Consider the following 16,898-nt stretch of genomic DNA (forward strand, 5'->3'; position numbering starts at 1 on the left):
GGTAAACTAAGCAGAACTTGGTTACTGTGCAGCTCAATTATAGAAGTCACATCATACACCCAATAGGTGACTGCATATATGAGATAATGCCTACATTGTTATAAACTTGGGTAAATAGAGCAGAACATGCTGGGATGCAAGGCAGGAGGATCATGAGTTCAAAGACAGACTGAGCTACTTGGCAAGTTCTAGGCCAGTCTGGGCTACATAACAACACCTTGTCTCAAGAACAAAACAAAATATATAGAGCAAAGTGAAAGCATAGCAAATGGAATAGTTACTTTAGATAGACGGGTTCCCCAAGAGAAGGTGACATTTCAGCAGAGGCCTGAATGAGGTAAGGAAGTGAGCTGTGTGGATATTAGGAGAAAAGGCCTTCCGTCAGAGTGAAGAGTCAGTACAGAGATCCAGAGGCAGCCATGAGCCTGTCATGTGGCTCGGAAACAATGACACTATGGTAACTGAAGCCCAGAGGGAAGGAAGGGGCGAAGAGGAGGGGAGAAAGTCATAATGTAGAAAGAACTCTGAAGTGTGTGCTGGCTAGTTTCGTTTATTTGCTTTAAAAATTTTTTTTTGATATAGTCTTGGATGATTTGAGAAGAGCGAACTTCAACTGAAGAAATAATAATGATTGATGTAGGAGAGCCCAGACCACCAAGTACAGTGATATGCCTGTGCAGGTAGTCCTGGGTGGTCTAAGAAAGCAGGCTGAGCAAACCTTGGAGAATAAGCCAGGAAACAGAATTCCTGTGTTGTTTCTGCATTAGTTCTTGCCTTGACTTCCCTATGTGACAGACTACAACTATAAGCTAAAATAAACCCTTTCCTCCCCAAGCTGCTTTTGGTCATGATGTTTTATCACAGCAATAGGAAGCTGGGACAAAGTGTGATGCAAATCACTAGAAAACTTTGACCAGAGGAATAACACCTCCTTATGTACTGTAGACTATACTGGATGAAGAGTAGAAGCAGGATGTCAATTAGAAAGAAGGGGTACAGGAGCTGGGAGATGGCTCAGTGGGTAAAGAGCCTGCTGCAATCGCACAGAGACTTTAGGATCCTAGAACCCACGTATAAGGCAGGTGCAGTGGTTCATGATTGTAACCCCAGACCTGAGGCCTGAGGGCCCTCTGGCCAGCCAGTCCAAAAGAAATGGCAAGCTTCAGGTTCAGTGAGAGATGCTGTCTCAGAAAAAATGTGGAGAGAAATTAAAGATGACAATCTGGCTTTACATGTGCCTACACACATCAGTGCACCCACCTTCACACACAATGCACACATACATTTTTTTTTTAAAAATAAAGAATCTGACTGAAAGATGATGATGGATCAGGAGAGACACATGGCCAAGGTAGTGTGAAGTCATTAATGAGATTTGAAGTAGAAGGCAGGGCTGGCAAAATGTACTAAAGTATTCAATGAAGATATTAGGAAAATAAAAGAATTGGTAGTCCCCCCAAATTCCTGGTCTGAGTAACAAGATGAATGGAAAAACCCTTACCATATTAGATTTCTCATTGCTCTGACAGAATGCCCACCAAAAAGCAACCTAAGAGAGGAAGTATTATTTCAGTTTGCAGTTTGAGGGTACTGTCCATCATAGAAGGAACGATATCGTGGCAAGAGTGGCTGTGGCTTGGGGACAGTAGCGTGAGGTGGCTGGTCACATTGTGTCCGCAGTCAGGAAGCAAAGGCAGATGAACGTTGGTGCTCAGCTGGCTTCCTCCTTTTTTTTTCTCCAGTCAAGGACAGCAGTCCATGACTCTTACCTCCTCCCTAAACAGCTGTGGAAACACCCTCATAGACACATGAGTCTTACCTCCTCCCTAAACAGCTGTGGGAACACCCTCATAGACACATGAGTCTTACCTTCTCCCTAAACAGCTGTGGGAACACCCTCACAGACTCTCTCCTGTCCAGTCAACTTGACAATGAATAGTGACCATCACCGTTACTGAAATAGGGATGAGCAAGAGAATAAGGGTTGAGCACAGGAAACTGAAGCTCAGGGTTTGAGAATATATTCTTGATTTATATACTTTTGTGTGGGTGTACATACGTGTGCACCTGCATGCAGGCAGCTGAGGTACCAGATGAGCACCGGCATTCATCTATCTCTGCCTCCTGGGAGAGAAAAGGGCATTGGATCCCCTGGAGCTAGAGTTACAGGAAGCTATGAGCCACCCGGTGTGGGTGCTGGGTGCCTTTTCTCTGCATCAGCAGCAAGTGTTCTTGGAGGTCTTTAGTTGGCATGATCAGGACATCCATGTACGGCGGCCAGTGGAGATGAGTCGAGTTTCAAGGGACAGCCCGAGGCTGGAGACACAGACTTTTGGAAACAATGACACAAATGACTCTCTTTTAGGCAGGGTCTCTGTGCAGTCCTGGATAACCTGAAAACCACTATGTAGTCAGGCTGGTCTCATACTCACAGAAATCCATCTGCCTCTGCCCCCTCAGTACTGGGATTAAAGCTTTGTGCCATCACACCTATCTGATTTTTATTTATTTTTGAGACAGTATCTTGATGTGTATCCTTGGCTAGTCTGGAACTTCCTATATATATCAGGCTGGCCTTGAACTCACAGAGATCTATCTGTCTCTGCCTTCTAAGTGCTGGGACTAAAGGCATGCACCACCACTGCTGGGTTTTTTTTTGCTATTTTTAATTATATGTATGTGTACGTGTATGTGTATGTGTATGTGTATGTGTATGTATCTGTGTGTGGCTATGTACATATGGGCGCAGGTGACCCAGCAGACAAGAAGAGGACATTATATCCCCTGGAGCTGGAGTTCCAGGACATTGTAAGTCTCTGGACAAGGGTGCTGGAACCAGACTCAGGTCCTCTGCAAGAGCAATGTATGCTCTTAACTACTGAATCATCTCTCAATCACCTATAAATGGTATTTTTTTCTAAGAAATGAGTATAAAAATTAAGTATTGGGGCTGGAGAGATGGACAGTTCAGTGGTTAAAAGCACTGAGTGCTTTTGCAGAGAACCCAACTTCAGTTCCCAGACTGGTGGCTCACAGTCATCGGTAACTAGTTCCAAGGGATCTGATATTCTTTTCTGACCTCCACAGGTACCAAGCATGTGTGTGGTGCACATACACACATTGTAGGCAAAATCCTCACACACATAAATACAAATAAATAAATCTTAAAAAATAGGTATTAGTTCAAGAGTGGAGTACTAGAATATACACCTCACCTGCCCCCCTTTTTTTAATGTCAGGGTTTCACTGTGTAGCCTTGGCTGTCCTGAAATTCACTCTGCAGATCAGGCTAGCCTCTAACTCACAGAGATCTGCCTGCCTTTGCCTCCTGAGTGTTGGGATTAAAGGCATGCGCCATCACTACCCAGTGCAAATTCTTAAAAGTTAAGAGAAATGGGGATCTAATGAAGAGTTTGGGAAGGAGGTCTAGTGAGGTGGGAAGAATGTCAATGGACAGTGGAAGTCAAGATGTCTTTCTAGAAAGAAGTGGTCAGCAGGCTAGCTGCTGTTTGGGTCAAGTGAGTGAGAACTGGGGTAGACAGCATGCAGACTATTTGTGATGTGGATGAGAACAACCTCAGAAGAGTAATGGGGGCGAAGCTTCAGTGGACTAGAGTAAGATACAGCAGAAAGAAAGGAAGTGAGGCATCTCACCACATGAAGGGAAGCAGAGAAATAGTGTATAAACTGGAGGGCACAGGCCATCGAGGGAAAACTTCGTCAAAAGGGAAGAAATATGGTGATTTTAGGAGCGGGTGCGACGGCAAAATCCTCAAGTAGATGAGTTTTTAGATTGTGGATCTTTAAGTCAAGAGCTCTATAGAGATGTGGAGGTTGGAGACACAGGCGTTGGGATGCTTAACTTGCATATGACAGGGACAAGTGTGAGAATGAATTAAGTCATTTAGAAAGAATGTATAAAACATGGGAACCAAGGACAAGTTTTTTTGTTTGTTTAGTTTTTTTTTAAGGGTTAGGGAATAAGGGGCAAAGATTGAGGATTAAAAAAAACAAACAAACTTAAAATCTATTTTCCAGATTTTGAATGCCCATACCACAAGACACATTGTGGTCCATTCTGTCCCCCCTCCACCCTGAAAAGCCTCCCCCTCCCTGGATTTCATCTCCATCTGTCATAGTACTTTATACAGATCTTTATTAGCACTTACTTCATTGCATTTACTTTATGTATCTGCTTCTTCAAACAAAATCTAAGTTCCTCCTCCTACCTCACCCCCCCATAAACCCCTTCTATTCACCATTGTATCCAAAATATTAACATTATGCCCTGAACATAGGTGTGCTCAATAAGTGATGCAAGGGGACAGGAGATGTGAAGCCACAGAGAGAATAAAACAGAAACATTAGAGAGTGTGAATATATCTTTTATGTCTTTCTAAAAGCAGTGTGTATGTTGGAAAGAATTCATCAGTGAAGCCATCTGGAGTTTTCTTTGTAGGATGGTTTAAATTATGAATCCAATTCGTTTAGAATATAAAATTTTCTGTTTGTTCTGGTGTCAGTCCTGATAAGTTTTGTTTTGTAATCTAACATTTCCCATTTCATGTGAATTGTCAAATTGGCACCAAGTTATATATAGTATCCTCTTATGTTTTTAATGTCTATAGGACCCATAGTGATGTCACTTTCTTTATTGCTAATATTAGTAATGTTCTCATTTTTTCTTAGCTAGTCTTGACAGTTTATTTTATTCCTTATTATCTTAGAAGATGATTAAGTTTTATTTTGTTGATTTTTCTCTCACCTATTTAATAAATAATAAATATAATATTTATGTATTTTTGTTTCATTGGTTTCTGATTTTATTTTTAAATTTTCATTTATTATTACTGCTGCATGTGTTTTTGTGTGGGCACATACTACAGAGCATGTGTGGAGGTCAGAGAATGACTTTTCAGAGTTGGTTTTCTTTTCCACCGTAGGTTGTGAGGATCAAACTCTGGTTGTCAGGCTGGCTTGGCAAGTGCGTTTATCCACAGAGCCATCTAGCTGACCCTACCTCTTTTATTTTATCTGCATTAAATATGCTGTTCCTAGGAGGGAGGATGGGCCCATGAGTCCTCAGCCTTAGCTGAGGAGCTACTGACAGGTGATGCTTCTGGGGTCCCGAGAGTCAGTTTTCTCTAAGGGTGTGGCCTCTGGTAGGTCGATCGTGCTCCAATAGACACCCTCCCACCTGTGAGTATATAAGTACCACAAATTGAGTGTTATTTTAAAAAAAGAGAAAAAAGAAGACATGAGGTTGGGAGAGTGGGGAGAAGGGGGTGGTAGTGGACCTGGGAGGGGTTGGAGGAAGATAGGGGTGAATATGATCAAAATACATTTTAGGAAATTCTCAAAGAAATAATAAAATAATACATTAAAGTTGAGAAATTTCTATTATTCTTCAAATATCCCTCTGAAATCTAAAACTTATGTGTAGTTCCTAACCAAATCAGAACATTAGTTGGATCCTGAGTCTTGCAGGAATGAGCCTGCACTGGTACTCGGCCATGTTAAGTCATTAGCTAGGAATGGTCTCAATAGGAAGTGTGGTCTCAATCGCCAACACAGTGATGGATCCTGAAAGTCAGCGTCTGGGTTAATCAATTACCTGTGACCCGCAATAGACAATCTGAAAGGACTGTTTTCATATACATCACGGTCACTACCCACAGATCTACTCCATCATGCAGGTTTTGAAAAGCTTTTCCATGTTCCCATAGGTTTATCTTCTTAAAGGGAAACTTCTAGAGCAAAGTTAGTGGTATTAACTAGAACATTTGATCTCAGACGACACAGCTGATACTGTCTTTCTCTCCTCTATGACCCTCTCTAAATTCTCCCTGCCCTTAGTATCACCTTGGCTGGTCTTGGTGAACTATGTGGTGATATGATCCAAATCTTAACTCATGACAATTCAGGTCTTCTCTGGTCATATTTGTTCCATGTGCTCACTCAGTTACAATAGGCCATAAGAATAATAGGAGACATCTAAATGTATCACCTGGGCTTTGACCAGGTCTCTGTCCTCCTACTGGTCAGAGCCAGTTATCTCTGTCATGATAGTGACACCTCTTTTTACTAACTGGTCTCTGGACTTGAGTCTAGGGTGTCCCTGCAGCAGTCACTGCTTGTAGATCACTAGATACTTGCTGTGTTTCTTAATTAGAATGTAGTCCCATTGAGGGCTAGCTCTGCCAAGCCCAGGTCTGGGATACTGGAAATAGTGGGTCCCTAGTAGGAAAGGTAATTGGGGCTGTTCCAGTATCCAGTCCTTGGGTAGTGGGCATGCCTCCTTTCCTCATTTGGGTCATAATACGTATTAAACATCCTGATTCTTTCAGAGTTGCCTTTGAACAGCCCTTCACTTTCACCTTAATAAAATCACCCTAGCTCTCTATGAGGCAAAACTCTTGCATGGTATTGTATGACCAGTGGATTCCATGAGCCTACACTTGCATCTCAGCTCTTTTTTTGGGGGGGGGGGTTGGTTTTTTGAGACAGGGTTTCTCTGTATAGCTTTGGTGCCTGTCCTGGATCTCGCTCTGTAGACTAGGCTGGTCTCAAACTCACAGAGGTCCGTCTGGCTTTGCCTCCTGAGTGCTGGGATTAAAGGCATGCACCACCACCAGGCAGCATCTCAGCTCTTCCATGCTAAAGTAAAAATCTGCTTCACAGTGTTCTATGCTTGTGGATTGGGTCTACAATAAGCTTCCTGACAGTGGGAGTTATAGTAACAGTTCTACCTGAAGATTTGCGGGTAGGAAAAGAAAAACAATACCCAGAACAGGTGATTACCACTGTGAAAAGGGACCTCTGTCCCCTCCAGAATAAAAAGCAACCCAATGTAGTCAACCTGTCATTAATAAGGCCAAGCGATCTCCCCGAGCAATAGTGCCATACTAGGCCCAGAGGTGGTCTCCAATATTACTAAATCTTCATTACTGTAACAAATGCCTGAGAAAGAGATTAACCCAGTAGTCAGCCATCTTAAATGTTGAGTGAAGCATACATTAATCTTCTTAGAGTCTCTTCCCTCTGTCTTTGTACCTACCAAAGATCTGACTGACTCCTAGTCCCTCAAGAGGGAAAGGGAGAGGGACAGAGATTAAGAAAATAATTGCCTCATGTGACTATGGAAGCTGACAAATCCTAAGATCTCTAGTCAACAAGATGGAGACCCAGGAGAAGCAATGTATAATTGATTCCAGTCTAAATGCACAAGACTTGGGAGGACAATGACTCAAGTCTGAGTCTGAAAGCTGGAAATCCTGAGAACTAAGAAGAACTGATGTAACTAGCTTTCTTGGATTATCTTTGGATCACCAGCCCCCAAATAATGACAGAGATTTAATATTAATTATGAAAGTTTGGCCTTTAGCTTAGGCTTTTCCCCAACTAGCTCTTTTAACTCAAATTAACCTGCTTCTATTAATCTACATTCTCCCCATGTAGCTTGGTTACCTCTCCTCTGTACCATATGTCCGACTTGCGCTGCATCTTGTTGGCATCTCTGCTGTACCTAGAATCTAACCCTGAGTTTCCCTCTGCCAGGAAGTCCTGCCTATTCTCTCTTGCCTAGCTATTGGCCATTCAGCTCTTTATTAAACCAATTAGAAAGTGCCTTAGGCAGAGACACATCTTTACAGTATACAAAAAGATTATCCCACAACAAGCTGATCTTTTTGTTCATGCCTAAAGGCCAAAAAAAAAAAAGTCTCACCTTAAGCAGCCAGGCAGGTGGTCCCTCTTATCAATCTTTTTGTTCTATTCAGGTTTTCCACCGATGGGCTGAGGCTCAAGACAGAGGGAAGGCAAAGTGCTTTACTGAGTCTACCAATTCAAATGTTAATCTTATTCAGAAACACCCTCACAGATTTACCTAGAATAGTCTTTAATCAAAGTATCTGGGAACTCAACAGCCCAGTCAGATTAACACAAAAGCAAGCACCACAAGCCCCAAAGTGCATCTTTTCACACCTCCGACACTTTCAATATAAAGCTCTACTGGACAATGTGGCCAAAGTGGGGGTGATGGTCTCTAACAAAGACCAGGATCACTCGGACCTTTCTACAGTTTCTCTTGCCACATCTTGTAGGTCTTTATGGTAATTGGATCTCATAGAATCTGGTGACTAAACAGCACCATCTGGCCTCCATTAATGGACATCGGAGTGATATCATTCCTATAACTATGAATGAGTCCCAGCTCTGTCAGGGATTCTCCAGTTGTCAGCCCTGTACAACCGAGACCTTAGTGACACTGTTGCCCCTATTACCAGGGCATTTTTAGTGGCCTTCATAACTGCTGTTTCTTTTGGACTCTTCTGTGAAACAATGATCTGGTCTCATACAAAGTGCCAATTCTTGTCCCACATTTCTATTTATTTCTCTGTGAGGTACTGGGGCAACTCAAAAACATTTCTACTTTGCTCAGCATTGACCATAATTTCTCTAGGCTTCTATGACAATTCCAGCAGTGACTTTCATTCTCCTGTCCTTGTTAGGGTGTTAAATCCTATGTCTGAAGAAGTGCCCCCAAGTCAATGAATTTTGTCTAGTTTTATATGCCAGCCTCTTTGACCAAGCAACCTCAAAATTAAATTCTGGAACATTCCCTTGTTTTCTGCACATTAGTTAACTCATTTAGCTCTGCGATATAAAATCTCCTTTATCAGGTCCCAGCTGTGTTTTGCTTGGAGCAAAACCTGGCAGCCAGGAGAGGAGGTAAGGACAACTCGTGTGGCTCTTGTGGGAGAGTGATGCTGTAGTCACTCTTCCTACAGCTGTTTTAGAGAGGCAGACCATCTCTGCCATCTTTGAAAGTACTTGAGACCTGCAGAGCAAGCATCCTTAAGGATGCCCACCTAGACTTCCTACCCATTGTTTCAGGGTTTCTTCGCTTTTTCAAATAGGGGTCTAACTCTGCAGCTCTGTGACTATCAAGTCTATCTGGGGCTCAACTGTGTCAGTTCTTTAATTACAAGGACAAATTTCTCGGTAAACTACCAAAGAGATCCTCAGTCTTTCAACCTTGGTCATCCACCAAAGAAGACTCTGACTTTTCCACTATCCCTCTTTGGAGTCTGGTTAGCAGTAACCAGACAACCCCACTGTCCTTATAGGTATCATCTTCCAATGAATTTCAAATTCCTGAAGTTATACTTACAAGGGCTTTCCCTCTACTAGCCTTTCCCAGGTCAACAATGATAGAGCCTTTAGCAAGTGGGTTACCACCTTGTGCTAGGAACTACTCATCTTCCTTAGCATGCCATCCTCTTTCACTAGCAGGAGTGAAACAGTCATTAAACTTTTAACTTGTGTTTTCTCACATCTCTTCTACAACTTGTGTTGGTCTGAGTACACCTACAAGCAAATATCAAGTTGGAATCTGACATGCGTGCTAATTTCCAAAAGCTGCCTAAACAAAATAGTACAGGGTGTGTGACTTGGACAAAAGAAATTTGTTTCTCATAGTTGTGGAGGCTAGATGTCCAAGGTCAAGGTAGTGATGTGTTTCTTCTGAGGCTTCTCTTTGTGGTGTGCAGATAGCCATCTTCTTGGTGTATGCAGACACAGCCAGTCCTCTCTGAGCGTCTATTCCTGGTAACTCTTTGTGTGTCCAAATTTCCTCTTTTTATAAGGATGTCAGTCCGAGTGTATAGGGGCCACCCTAACTGGCTCCTTTGAAAGCCATTTTAAACACCCTACCTGTATCCAAATACAGTCACATTCTGAGGTATTGAGGGCTAGAGTTAAATTTTCAGAGCTCAGTTCAGTTCACAAGTTCTAATATATGGAGAGGGAGAGAGAGGGAGAGAGAGAGAGAGAGAGAGAGAGAGAGAGAGAGAGAGAGAGAGAGAGAGAGAGAGAGAGAGATCAGTATAAGATAAAAGGGAAGAGAACAGAGAATGCAAGAGCCTGCAGCCTATGATCCAAGTCTGACTCCATAAGAGATAGAGCAAAGCACCGGGCAGCATATGCATTGGTTATTTGTCTTCAAGCATCAGCCTCAAAAGCATGGAGCCCCAAGTTTATGAGAGCTCTCCTGCTATGCTCAGTCATCAGCCAGGACTGTCAACTACTATTTCCGGAGACACTTGCGAGAATCAAAGCTAGATGAAACTCCCAATATCTTTGCATTAAGAATGGTTATTTTTAAATATTCCTACAAAATGATTGAGGTTAAAAAAAATCTCATATAGGGAAGCAGCCAAATCTAAAATGTCTTTTTATGTAAATAACAAATTGTAGCTGCTAGAGATAAATGTAGACAGATGGATTTGCAGAACATAATATTTAAGAAGAGCAAAGAGACTTCAATTGATTTGAAATCACTTTAAAAATTCCCCACATATTTCCTGCATTTTGCCTAGGAATGTCTGACATCAAGTAATCCTATGTTACTAACAAATAACTCTATTTCTCTAATATTTATTGAGCAATCAACTTCAGAAAAACCATTTACTCCCAGTGGGATGGCAAGGCTTCTAATCTATACTTGGGAAAGTATCATGCTTTATTGTAACACAGTTTGGATCTTGTGCTATATCTATAAAAGAATTATGAGGACATTCAATTAAGGGGCCCCTTTCCTTTCTTTGCAAAAATGTCCAAAAAAGTACCAAAATGTGCTGGGCAGTGGTGGCGTACGCCTTTAATACCAGCACTCGGGAGGAAGAGCCAGGTGGATCTCTGTGGGTTCGAGGCCAGCCTGGTCTACAGAGTGAGTTCCAGGACAGGAACCAAAACTATACGGAGAAACCCTGTCTGCAAAAAACAATAATAAAAAAAAAGTACTAAAATGTTTAAGAGCTCTCATTCTGTGGATGAACATAGAACTTTATATCTAAATGACATTTCTCCAACAAGCAACAGTACTCAGCTCACAGCAGTTCACTTACAAAGGTTGCTCCTAACCGCCCTAGTTAGGTTTCCAGTGCTGTGTTATAAAACACCATGACCAAATGCAACTTGGGAAGAAAAGGGTTTCCTTTATGAAGGGAACACAGGGTGGGAACTCAAAGCAGGAACCCGGAGGCAGGAACTGAGGCAGAAATCATGGTGAAGTGCTGCTTATTGGCTTGCTCGGTTGCTTTTTTATATACCCCAGGACCACTTGACCAGGGATAGCACTGCTCATAGTGGACTGGGCCCTTCTGTATCAATCATTAATCAAGAAAATGCCCCCTTTCTGCGATCTCACTGGCCTAGTGAGCAGCCACCGCCTCGACATGCAGAACGGTGCCGACAAGTTCGACGACCTGTACGTGCCCGTGAGCAACCGCATCTTTAGTGCCAAGGACCACACATCCATCCAGATGAATGTGGCCGGGGTTGACAGGGTCACAGGTCAGTTTAATGGCCAGTTTAAAACCTATGCTATCTATGGGGCCATTCTCAGAATGGGCGAGTCAGATGATTTGATTCTAAGGCTAAGGCTGATGGAATTGTCTCAAAGAACTTTTGATCAGAAGAGATCAGGGAATATTCGTCATAAACAAAAGTGAAAGTTTCCTCTTCCCAGATAGTCCTACCTTGTGTCAAGTTGACAAAAAACTAGCCAGGACACTAACAAACTTCTGTACTTCTGTCCATTTTATTTAGAAAATACTTTAAAAATTAAAACTGGCAATATGAAATGCTGTACTTTTTCACTTCAAGTCAGGTGTGTAGCTTGCTGGTAGAGGACATGCTTAACATACACAGGGTCACTGGGCAGTGGTGGCGCACACCTTTAATCCCAGCACTCAGGAGGCAGAAGTAGGAGGATCTCTGTGAGTTTGAGGCCAGCCTGGGCTACAGAGTGAGTTCCAGGAAAGGCTCCAAAGCCACACAGAAAAAAAACCTGTCTCAAAAACAAACAAACAAACAAACAAAACAAAAATATATATACACAGGGCCCTGGGTTTGATACCAGCATCTTCAAACCCAGCACAACAAAAGCCTTCTATTTCTCCAAGACACACATTAATTTCCATGTCATTGGAGTGTTTATTAGCTCTTGTTTGTTTTTTCTCAACAGATCTATCTAGAGTCTCTGACATATTGGGTAGTATTTGGAGTACTGATCCTCAAAAGACTCACATTTCAGTCACCTTCCTTTTTAACTTTAAACTGCACATAAGATGGAATTTATCCACCTAACAAGCTTTAAACGTGTCTGTCAGTGGCACTAAGTACATCCATGTTATTGGATTACCGTCACCACTGTCTTTCTCTACAACTTTTCTTCTAGAAAAAAACCTGCCCATTCAATCATGACTCTTCATTTCTGCCTCCCTACGCTTGGTAACCACTATTCTTTCTGTGACCTTGACTATCCTAGGTATCTCACATAAGTAGAATCACATATTTGGCCTTTTGGGTCCCACTTACTACACTTAGCGCTTCTTCTTTCTTTTTTTTTTTTTTTTTTTAATTTATTTATTATGTATACAGCATGTATGACTGCAGGCCAGAAGAGGGCATCAGATCTTGTTACAGATGGTTGTGAGCCACCATGTGGTTGCTGGGAATTGAACTCAGGACCTCTAGAAGAGCAGTCAGTGCTCTTAACCTCTGAGCCATCTCTCCAGCCAAAAGTTACAATTTTTTTTTTTTTTTTTTGGTTTTTTCGAGACAGGGTTTCTCTGTGTAGCTTTGTGCCTGTCCTGGAACTTTACTCTGTAGCCCAGGCTGGCCTCGAACTCACAGAGATCCGCCTGCCTCTGCCTCCCGAGTGCTGGGCTTAAAGGCGTGCGCCACCACCACCACCCGGCACTTCTTCTTTCTTACCTCTTCCCAACTCTTTTGCACAGTGTTAGGGATCAAACTCTGGGGCCTTATGTGTTGTGGAATAATCATTTTATACATTGTGAAGCTGTGCTGCTCTCATTGGTTTAATAAAGAGCTAAACGTCCAACAGCTAGGCAGGAAGAGGTTAGGTGGGACTTGCCGACAGGGAGAGAGCTCTCTGGGATGAAGGAGGGCAGAGGTGCCAGATTCAGGGAAAAGCCAGCCAGACACGGAAAATGGAATACAGTTAATAAAGCCATGAGGCAGAAAGTAAATTCATAGAAATGGGTTACTTTAAGTTATAAGAGCTGGTTAGAAACAAGTCTAAGCTATCGGCCAAGTATTTATAATTAATAAGTCTCTGTGTGGTTATTTGGGAGCTGCTGGCTGATGGGAAGTCTACCTACTCTTATGCATGCATACCCCTAGCCTTAATATAAACATCCAAGTTGTAGGAAATATCAGAGTTTTATTTTTTTAAGTAATTTATTTAAATTTATTTTATGTGCATTGATATGACAGTGTCCGATGCCCTGGAACTGGAGTTACAGTTGTGAGCTGCCATGTGGGTGCTGGGAATTGAACCTGGGTCCTCAGGAAGAGCAGCCAGTGCTCTTAATGTGGAGCCATCCCTCTGGCCCCAGTTTCATTTCTTTTAAAGGCTATGTACATATGTACATGTTATTTTCAACTAATTTTAGATATTTTTTTGTTCGATTTTTTTATACCGAGTCTCATTATACAGTTCTGATTTGCCTAGAACTCACTATGTATAGCAGGCTGGCCTTGAACTTGTAGTGATCTTCCTTTCTTGGCTTTTCTAGTGATGGGATTACAGGTGACTACCCACACCAGGCTTTAAAAAAAAAAAAAAAAAAAAAAGACACCAGGTTTTAAAATTACTTTTAAAAGGCAGTCTCTCTAACCTCCCATTAGCTGCCCAGGGGCCCATTCTCTGCTTTTGTTAAAACCATGCAAAGTTTGAGGTTAAGTTTCAGAAACATTTCCCTTTTTACTGTATGTCTTTATCAAAAGTTATTGGAACAGTAATGCACTTTTCGGAAGCTATTTGAAAGTAAAAATTTCTCAGGATGTGGTGGTGCACATCTTTAATTCCAGTACCCTGATCTACAGAATCAATTCCGGGACAGCCAGGGCTACACAGAGAAACCTTGTCTCAAAAACAAAACAACAACAAAAGGAAGTAAAAATTTCTAGTTTACATATAGTCAGATAGACTTGCAAGTTGGGTAATTATAGTTTTTTTTTTTTTTTTTTTTTTTTTTTTTAAAGAATCCAAGTTCTTCCTAATGACTTCTTTGGGGGCAGAGATGGGCAAAGTTCAGTGGGTCTAAACCGCAATGCTGGGCACTTGAGCCTGCCTGGATTACTGTTGAGAAAAGTTGGTAGCTTTTATTTATTTTTTAACTTAAATTATATTTTATTTATTTTGCCTGTGTGTGGACACAAACCATGGAATGTGTTCTAGCTCACTCTCTGTTGTAGTGTTAAAACACTTTGACCAAAAGCGACTTGGGGAGAAAAGGGCCTGTCTGTCTTATACTTCCAGGTCACAGTCTATCACTGAGAGAAGTCGGGGCAGAAACTTAAGTGGGAAGTAGAAGCAGAAGCATGGAGGAATGGCTTGGCTTGTCACTCACAGGCTCGAGCTTAGCTAGCTCTCGCACACGGCCTAGGAGCACACAGCTAAGGAAGTTGGGCCTGCCTACATGAATCAGCAGTCAGGACAATGTCTGCATACATGTCTACAGGCCCGTCTGATCTAGGCAATTCTTCAGTGGAGGGTCCTCTTCCCTGGCGACTCTAGGTTGTGTCAAGTAGACAACAAAGAGTAACCAGGCAGTGTGTGTGTGGAGATCAGAGACAATTTGCAGGAGTTGGTTCTCTCCTTCAGCCTGGTAGGTCCTGGGGATCAAACTCAGGTTGTCAGAATTGGTGGTTGGTGCCTTTTACCACTGGCCCATTTTTCTGGTCTCCAAGTTGATAGGTTTTAGCCTATAAGAAAGTAAGAATATAAATCAAACTTCTGCATGGTTAAGGTTATTTTGCCAGGCATTCCTTGAATTCACACACATACCACCACCCCATACAAGTTTCAGATCTGATGATCCAGGCCTCAGGACCTAGGGTTCAGACTGATCATTACTTTTTCTGTTACTTATGAAGAATAAGAGTCTTTCAGTCTGCCTTCTGGTTCCTTTATTATTTTCCTGGGAGGGACACCTGGCTTCACTGTCAATGAAAGAGTTATTTATTGAATATTCATAGGCAAGACATTCTGTGAAATGTCTTTTAAAAAAATGTGATTATGTGTGTATGTGAGCACATGTAGCCCAATAGTTAAGAGCATCTGACATCTGTGCCTTCCTCTATTACTCTCCACTTTATTTTTTGAGACAAGATCTCTCACTGTACTCTGAGGTTGAGAGAAAATAAGCTTTCCCCTTTTCCCCACAATGAGCTACCTGTGAACCCCCAGTATTGCTGTCTATAGAGGTGAGACAGACATTTATCACTGCATTGGCTATTAGGAGAGGCTGTAAGTGTCTTTCATCCCCACGTTTTCTCTATACTAAAAGTATTTCTAAACAGCAGGTATGGGGAATTTAGAACCAGCAATTTTCCAATAGAAAGCTACTGACAAGCTGAAAGAAAATCTTGTCAGATAGCTGACAAGAAAACTAAAAGGTTAGCAGTCTCTTTTCAGTGACCTACAAGGACTTTTTTTTAGAATTTCTCCTCAGTTTTATTAATGACAAATACCTGATTGGCTAGAACTACAAAACTAAAATTCCCACAGGGGTTGGGGGAGGGGGGGATGTGGCCAGTAAATAAATGGTGGGGATACAGATACTAAGAACCCAAACAGACATTTCTACACTCCCCTTACTGCTGAAATGCCTTGGTGACTTATGAACCTAACACACGACCAAGTAGGAACTCTAAGTATGGCCAAGGCAGTTTAAGCACTTGGCCAGCGGCACATGCTCAATAAACTGCAGCTGCATTTGGGATCACACACCTGTAATCCCAGGAAGACTGCCTTGAGTTCTAGTACAACCTGAGTTACACAGTTAATTCTAGGCAAGCGTGGGCTAAAAGTGAGTACTTGTACTAAAAACAAACAAAACTAGAGATTTCCCTTTCAGGCAAAAGAGCCCATTACACAACTTCTTTCCTCCTCCTATGCCTTCTCTTTTATTAAGGTAGAACTGACAAGCACAGTTGCTTACATTTACAATGTACAAAATGATGTTTAAAAAACTTTTTTTTTTTTTTTTTTTGGAGACAGGGTCTCTCTACATAGTCCTGGCTGGCCTGGAATTCACAATTTAACCAGGCTAGCCTTGAACTCACAGAGATCCTCCTGCCTCTGCCTCCTGAGTGCTGGGATTAAAGGGACCATCACACCCAACCCAAAATGATGTTTTTAAAAAAGATTTTTTTTTTGTGTGTGTGTGTGTGTGTGTGTGTGTGTGTGTGTGTGTGTGTGTGAGAGAGAGAGAGAGAGAGAGAGAGAGAGAGAGAGAGAGAGAGAGAGAGAGAGAGAGAGAGAGGTGTGCAGGTACCAGCAGAGGCCAGAAAAAGAAAGGCAGTGAATCCCCTAGAGCCGGAATAAAACATGGGTTATGAGCAGCCTGACATGGATGCTGAGACCCAAACTTGGATCTTCTGGAAGGGCACACGGTGCTCTTAACTGCTAAGCTATCTCTCCAGCCACCAGAATGATGATTTGATATATGTATAGTATCACGATTAACTTAACATTCACTACCTCCTACCTTTTTTTGGTAGTGATTAAAATCTATCTTAGAAAATTTCAAGCCGGGCGGTGGTGGCGCATGCCTTTAATCCCAGCACTTGGGAGGCAGAGGCAGGCAGATCTCTGCGAGTTCGAGGCCAGCCTGGTCTACAGAGCGAGTTCCAGGGCAGTCAGGGCTGTTATACAAAGAATCTCTGTCTCGAAAAAGCAAAGCAGAAAAAAAAAAAAAATCAAGTATAAGATATAAACTTGCCACCCTGCTGTACAACATATCTCCACTAGGAATTAATCTTACCTGAAATTTTGTGCTCTGACCACTCCTTCCCCAGCCCAC

The 16,898-nt window shown here is 42.2% G+C and overlaps 1 pseudogene; it reads left to right on the top strand.

Moving 5' to 3' along the window:
• The first annotated feature begins 10,849 nt into the window (after positions 1–10,849).
• On the top strand, positions 10,850–14,063 carry LOC128105816 (40S ribosomal protein S21-like; annotated as a pseudogene).
• Positions 14,064–16,898: the final 2,835 nt, after the last annotated feature.

This window comes from Peromyscus californicus, unplaced genomic scaffold (genome assembly GCF_007827085.1).
Source record: "Peromyscus californicus insignis strain IS unplaced genomic scaffold, ASM782708v3 Scaffold_9__1_contigs__length_137607984, whole genome shotgun sequence".
NCBI lineage: Eukaryota > Metazoa > Chordata > Mammalia > Rodentia > Cricetidae > Peromyscus > Peromyscus californicus.